The sequence below is a fragment of the Capsicum annuum genome, chromosome 11 (genome assembly GCF_002878395.1).
Source record: "Capsicum annuum cultivar UCD-10X-F1 chromosome 11, UCD10Xv1.1, whole genome shotgun sequence".
NCBI lineage: Eukaryota > Viridiplantae > Streptophyta > Magnoliopsida > Solanales > Solanaceae > Capsicum > Capsicum annuum.
In genome coordinates, this window is record NC_061121.1 from 226,681,218 (window position 1) to 226,689,477 (window position 8,260).

An 8,260-nucleotide genomic window follows, 5' to 3' on the forward strand; every position below is an offset into this window, starting at 1 on the left:
ATTCAACATCAACGTGCTTATAACACACACTTTCTAAAAAAACACAATTTCCAATAGGGGTTCACGACCCAAATATCAAAATCATGATAAATATCGTTCTAGATTCATGCTTTATATCACCACACATGTAAATTCATCTTTCAAAATCATAAACATCAAGATTTCATAATAATCATCATAAGATATGGGTTCATGATTCAAATTCATAAAAATCAAATAAAAATCATGCCTTTGTAAAGAAAGTTACTTTTGGGCACAAGAATGAAAAAGAGTTCTTGTTGAAAAATGTCACATACCTTGAATGATGAACTTTAGATCGATACTCATTTTTGAGATGTTAATCGTGCCTTTGAATGATGGTTCTTGGAGTTCTTGAACTAGGAACTTGGAATTTTGAATAAATTTGCAGAATTAATGGTGAACTTTGGAGGTTCTTGAAGTTGGATGTAGGAGCTTAGGATTTTCTTTTTGAGGGAGTTTGATGAAATATAACATATAATACTTCTAATAGGCTTTAATATAGGGTTTGGATGGATTTTGGGTAAGGGGGAATGACCAAAACGCCCCTAAAAATAAAAAAAATTCTCGAATCTATCCTTTGGTGGATTATTTTGATAGTCTGAAGTAGATCAACCATAACGTTTTACTCTGATATTCAAATTGGATGAAACCAATTTCATTAGAAAGAGCACTCTTATATATTTCCGTTGATATATAGTATCTCACCCAGATCATTATGTGGAGTTATGATCGTTTGAAGTTGACCCAAAAATTCACTTTTGATAGGCTGAAGTAGATCGACCATAACTTTTTGCTTGGATAAACAAATTGGATGAAACCAATTTCATTGGAAAGAGGACTCGCAGAGGTTTCCGTCATTTAAAACAAAGCTTAGACCACCCAAAAACATGCAACTAATATAGAAGATTTCGTGTTCCAAAACTAAAGTCAAAATCATGGAAAAACTTCATCAACATATGGTGGTCTAGTGGCTTTAGCAAATCTATGCACTTTTTCATTACATGCATTATGAACATTAAACATTCATGCTAGATTCCCTCTTTAGTGATTTAAAACCACCTTTAAATCATAATAAAAGTTCAATCATTTCATATAGTGCTTTTCAAGGATGCATGGCAAAACAATTCATATGCTATGAGAAATCTGAAAAATTCATAATAAGAGGGAATTCACCAAAAATTATGCTATCAACAAGAATTCATTCTTAAATACATAGTTTTATACATTCATATTCTTAAATCATTTCAGGGAAGGTCAAAAGACCAAAACAATGATGTTAAAACGTTTAATACATGAATATATATATATATATATATATATATATTCAAAAACACCATTCTAAAACATGATTTTTCTATGCCCATGAGAATTTAGGAAAATCCGATGTACCTCTATTTCGGAAAATAATGGGTGCTTCTTGAAGCCTGTGGATTGGGAATTTCGAATCTCTAATCGATTTACCCATGGTTGAATCTTGATTTATTTGGGTTTTTAGTTTGAAACCCTTGGGAGTGTTCTTGAGAATTTTTAGATGAATGAGGATGTATTTTGAAGAATTGGGGGCTGAATTTCGTGTTTATGGCTGAATAAGGGTGGGAAAAGGACTATTTTGCCCCCAAAATTGAGTGTTTAAGTCACTTGAAACCTTTACATAGGCGCCGCCTATGCTATCGCCTATGTTTACATAGGCGCCGGCTATGCTATCGTCTATGCTTTCCAGTGGCCATGTGTGATTGGTTAGGCGATGCATACTACTTTGAAAGGCCATAGCTTCTTGCTCAGGTGCCGAATTTTAGCAAAATTGGTATCGTTGGAAAGCTAACTCAAAAACCTATCATTTTACACATAGTAGACTCTCTAATTCGACATATACAAAGAGTCATGGTCGATAGAATTTGACACAAATTATAATGTCCACTTAAACTTAATCGATCGAAGTAGTTTTCAACTCGTCCTTGAGTCAAAGGACCTCTATGGTCTAAATTCAAGCTTGAATGGATTCACACACTACACAAATAATTAACATGCCATATTGGCATAGGATTTATGTCTTCGGGATTATCAACGCATCGGAATCATGGTCTATATTGCAACCCAAAATGTGGGGCGTTACATAAGCATACTAGTTTTACTGCACGTGCTTCACACATGTAATATTTAATTAAGTATTTAAAAGTAAATGGTTTAATCTATTACAGAGATTTTTAATGAGGTGTAAAAATTTTAATCACTTTTCAAAGATTATTAATTACGTTCTTATTACGTACTTAAAAGTTTTAAAATTTTTATACTTCTTAAATTTTTTCGTATTCTAACGCTTTTATATTATTTCTCAACTCTTAAATATTAAGAAAAATAGTTTTTTTTTTTAATTATAAGCCATCACCAAGGTAACCTTGGTGTTGGGGGGTTAGGCTTTGACCCCTACCATGTTTATTTCTTTTGAAGAGCATACAAAAGGAGGGGGACATGTACCTTACCTCACTAGAACAAAAGGAAGCTTGTTAGCAGGATAACAATCTTCAAGGAAGAGTTTAGCCTATAGAATGACTCTTCCATAATTCCACAAAAAAATAAATTGACTTAGCTTACAAAGAAATTGTTTTTATCAAATCTCCTTCTAATACTAGGAAGTTGACATTTATATAGTTGAAAGGATGCCTTCACCGAATAGTAGAAGGTACCCATTCCACTTGATGGTGCCATTTTTGCCAAAAGATCTGCCACTTGGTTGGCCTCTCTAAAACAGTGACGAACATGAGTATCATTTCTGTCAATGTTGTGCCTAATATCGCTGCTGATCTCTTTGAGTTTGAGGTTCAAATTATTCAATTTTTTTATCATATTCGCAATAACCAATGAATCCATTTCCACGTCTAAGCTGTTGATGTTGTTCTGTTTGCACCATTGTATCCCATATCTAACAGCTTGGGCTTCTGACTGATTGTTGCTATTATAAAAAATAGGAATTGAGTAAGCCATAACAAGATCTCCTTTGCATCCCTAATGACACCCCCGATACCAGCTCTTTGGTTAGTGCTTAAGAAACTACCATCACTATTGAGTTTGAATCTTCCCTCAATAGGTCTGGTCCAAGTCACAATTTTGCAGCTTACCACAGGTTCCAGTCTCTCCACAGTTTGACATATATAGATCCAAGTATAGCTATCTTCAAATAGCTTGCACTTAGGGAATGCAACACATATCTCAGCTTTAAGTGTCCACAAAATTTGAGTCTCCATTCTTCTGGTGTTGAACTTCTTCTTGCCTCTAAATTTACAAGTTGTCCAGCTTTTCCAAATTTCCCATATAATGAAAATTGGAATAATTTAGAGTAGAATCTTATGAACATTATTGTGATGATTCATGTCTCTCCAATTTTTCATGATTCTTTTAGGGGATCTCTGCTCATGTCTAATACCCAACGGTCCTCCAAATAACTTTCATATGTAATCCGCTGCATTTCCTTTAATAAATACATGTTGCATAGTTTCATTCATAGGATCGTTGCAACATTATCATGTTGGGGTTTTTTGCCTTCCTTGTCTTCCAAAGTTTTTCATTACGTCATTGAATGGAAGTTTCCTGAAAAGAAGTCTCCAAGTTAGAAATGATATGTTGAAAGGAATACATTGATGCCTTAACTGATTGACCTCTGTATTTCTTAATCTTGGTTTGTCTAACAAAATTCCAAGCTGTATAGTTGTCAAAGTTGCCATCTTGTGTGAGCTTTCAATAAGCATACTCTTTTTTATCAGGTTGTCCATTATGTATGTCATTGATGTGTTGCACTATATGTTCTAATAAGATATTTCTGAGTCCGTGCAGATCCCACATGCCATCCACAATATAATCCTTGACCTTAGCTCTTGGATTTATAATATTTTTGGGGAATAGAGTAGCTAGAGGCCCTTTTTCAGTCCAATTGTCCCACCAGATACCACATTCACCCTCATTGATTCTCCAAATAATGTTAGGTTCTTCCTTCTCTCTTACATTTACTAGAGATTTCCATGCTTGAGAATTACCAGGACACCACTTCTTGGCAATAGTGTGAGCTCAAATACAATATTTGGAAATCATAAAATCAGCCCAAAGTGAAGGTTAAGTTCTATATCTCCACCACCTTTTAATAGACAAAGTGCTAGAAATGTCATGCATATTTCTAATGACAATACCTTCCCCTTCTTTAGGATAACAGAGTTTATCCTAGGATCTCCAGTGATACTTGGATCTATCACCATTAGTGCCCCCCAAAAAATCTAGCAAAGTGTTTCTGAATAAGATTAATAGTACCCTTAAGGGGGTTAATGGCAGTGAGAGTGTAGATAGGAAGAGCCTGCAGAACACTCTTGATCAACACCACTTTGCCCCCATAAGTAAGCATTTTACCCTGCCATTCATTAAGCCTTTTCACATTCTTGGTGAGCATGTTATCAAAGTAGCAATTCTTTTTCTTTCCTATATAGATAGGACAACCCAAGTACATGAACGGAAATGATTTTTCCATGAAACCTGTACACTTTCTCAACCTGTTGATCCTATAAGCACATGTATTTGTGTTAGTCAGGAAAAAACTTTTATTTTTGCCCAGAGGACTTCTCATATAACCTTATTTGTTTCATAATCAACCTAATAGAATTACTATTGCCACTGCTGAAAATAACAATATCATCTGCGTAGGCTAGATGGTTTATGAGAGGTCCTCTATTGCTCATAGTGAAAAGAGTGAAATTATTATTATTTAAAAGATTATTAAGACTTCTTGAAAGAACCTCAGTAGCCAAAATAAATAAAGAGGAGGATAAGGGATCACCTTGCTTAAGTACTTGAGCTGAAGAGAAAAAACCATTCCTGGAACCATTAATACGTATATAGTACCGTACATTTGAAATAAGATTACTTATAAGATTAATCCAGTAACCAGAGAAACAAATTTTCTCAAAACATATTTCATAAAATTCCATGAAAGTCTACCGTAAGCTTTAGCCATGTCTAATTTGAGGACAACATTACCACCACTGTTAGTTTTAGAAATGTTATGAACTATTTCTTGTGCTAACATGACATTTTCTGTGATAAGCCTACCAAAAATAAAATCACTTTGGTTAACAGAGATTAGTCTAGGAAGTAAAGGATTAAGCCTTCTGGAAATGATTTTAGAAATTATTTTGTTTGTAAAGTTACTGAGACTAATAGGTTTCAAGTCTGAAAAAGAAGCAGGATTATCAATTTTAGGAATTAGTGCCAAACAAGTATGAGTGTAAAATTTTGTGAGAATTTTACCTTTGAAGAAATCACATACAAAATCAATAATATCATGCTTAATAATAGTCCAACGAACCTGAAAGAATTTGCCGTTATAGCCATCAGGTCATGATGCACTTGTTGAGCTCATGCTGAATATTGCCTCCCTGATTTCTTCTTCATCGGGAATCTTGATTAGGTATTCATTATCCTCGACATTGACCAATGAAGGTATATAATTCATCAGAGATTGGTTTGTGGTAGGTTGCTCCATGTTGAACACGTTTTTGAAGTGTTTGATGGCAGCCTTTGCAAGTTTTTCCTCTCATTGCACCCACTTATCTTTATGATTATTGATTCTGTGGATACTTAGTTTATTCCTTCTGACTCTTAGGATGTTGTGAAAGAACTTGTTGTTGCATTCACCATCTTTAAACCATTTGATTTGAGCTTTCTGTCGGTAGATTGAGTCTTGCATAATGAGCCATCTGACATATTCAACATGTCCCTTGTTGAGCTCTTCCCTGCCCTGTTCGGAGTTGTGTAGTAAGTCTAGCTCCTCCAGGATCTTGGATTTTATCTTCCCAAATCCTTACCTGATCATGGACATCTCCAATGGATTCTCTAGACCACTGAGTTAGTCTCTTATTGAGAATTTTGAGCTTACTTTGTAATCTCCACATATCATTCCCGATCATATCAATGTTCCATGATTCCTAGACAATATCAAGGAAGTCCTTGTGTTCTGTCCAAAAATTAAGGAACCTAAAATATTCAATATAATTCTTCTGTTTAGAGTGACATTTCACAAGAAGGGGTCTAGGAACGGAGCCAATTCTCACCAAATGTTTGATAGTGTTTATAAGAGCCCGGAAAAATTCTAGCTTAATTCAGTCCTTTAAGCTTGTCAAGGGGTCCCAGACTTAGAATATTTAGCTAAGTATTCCGACTTAGTTATATTTTTAGCCTTCGGAAGTTGGCGCTTTTACTTCGTGACCTTAATGTCCTTTAAATGTCTAAATTTGAGTTATTTCATGATCAAGAAGGTCAATAGGTAAATCCGAACAAGTTTTTGGATTTTTCGGACTTCGTTTGAAGCTCCTCTGGAATCCCAAAACAGTGAACCAAGGTGATCTTGGCACGTCGCGTCGACTATCGCGTTGGTTAATATTTTACCCAGCTACCAGCGTTAAATTCCAGTGAGTCGATGCTAACTTGGCACGATGCATTGGATATCGTGTCGATGGCATCAACGCTCCGCGTCGACCGTCGGTAACCCAGTTTTTCAGTCATTTAAAAGCCGCGTCTCAAGGGATATTTGGGTCTTTTTCCCATGCCCTTCAGCCCCTATAACACGAAGTTTAGCCCCTTTAGAGGCATAATACAATCATTATTCATAAAATCCTCAAGAACAAAACCCTAGGACTATCAATCTAAGAATCAAATCCAAGAGATTTCACCATCAATCTTTCCAAATTCAAGTAATAAGGTATGTAAAGTGTTCATCCAAGGGTCCCTACCACCCTTGGAGTTCAAGAAACTTCTTTTAAAAACATAAGTTGTGATGTCCATGTTCTGGGTTTGAGTGTAATCATGTTGATGCTTTGGTATGCATTTCAAGTTGAAATCTTTAATGTATTTCTTGATATTATGGTGGCATGTAAGTTGAATTTTGATTCTTTTAGGTTGAAACCCTTGAATTATGAATTAATATAGTAGTCATGATGTATTAGCATTGTTGTTCATGCCCAAGTATAAAGCTATGCCTTGTAAGTGTTTGTGGAATGTTATGAGATTAGTTTAATGAAATTATGACATGTTAGCATGCATTCCTATTTATGTGCAAGTTCACGACTTTCAAGTGCTTGATAAAATGCCTTATAAAGTGTATTGTGAGTTGTTGACTATTGTCAAGTATTCAAGAATTGTCATGTCTTATTATCTTCATGCTATCGATTCCTGGGGGTATTTAATACCTGATAAATTAGTTGAGTGCCTAGAGCCAGTATCAGTTACAGAATCCATCTCAGTCATGTCACGATCAGTAGTACTCTCAGCCAGTCTCAGAATTCAGGAAAACTCAATAGTATTTAGTTCAAACCTCAGTAAACTCAGTCAGTTAACAAAATTCAATAATATTTTGTCAGTCAACGAAACTTAGTAAACTCAATCCAGTTTAGTCCAGTATACTCAGTTCAGTGTTTATTCAGTTGGGAGTAGGATTTAGCACCAAGTGAATCCAAGGATGAGGGCTTACCTGCTAGTAGAGAGTGTGATCCTTAGAAGCCGTCCTTGTGTTTCAGAACTATGTAGCCAACGTAGGTTGAGACATCAAACCTACCAGATGAGGGTTGATGAGGTGGCTTAACCTGTCAGTTGAGAGTCCCACCATTCTCATTAGAGAACATGATAGATGAAGGTAACTCTCAGTTTGTCCTTACCCATGGCACTGTATTGACACCCTTCCAACTGGGGTTACAGGTTGGACCCCAAATCAGTTAAAAAGGGACATGTCGGTTAGATGATTACTTTCCACGGTCTCAGTCTCAGTCATCAGTAAAGAACTCAGATAGTTCTACAGATTTTAGGACTGTCAAATACAGTCATTCAGCTCAGTACGAAACTTAGCTAGTTCCATCAGAGCCAGGATTGTCAGAAATAGTATATCAATTATCAGTACATCAGTTATCAGTAATCCACATTACTAGTAAACTCAGTAGTTAGTATTATTATGACTTCAGTTACAGCTCCTGTATTCATGCATGTATTTCTCACTCAGCTATGTCCATGTTATTCAGTCAGCTATAGTTCATGCATGTAAACCCGTGCATTCAGCCTACCTCACTTTGCATACCAGTACATTCACACGTACTGACACATACTTTTCTCTTGTGCTATGGTGTTTTATACCATAGGTTTGGATGCTCAGGTTCCCGATCACGCATAGGTAGATTCAGATTCAGCCAGTAGTAGTAGACTAGCAGTAAGTCCT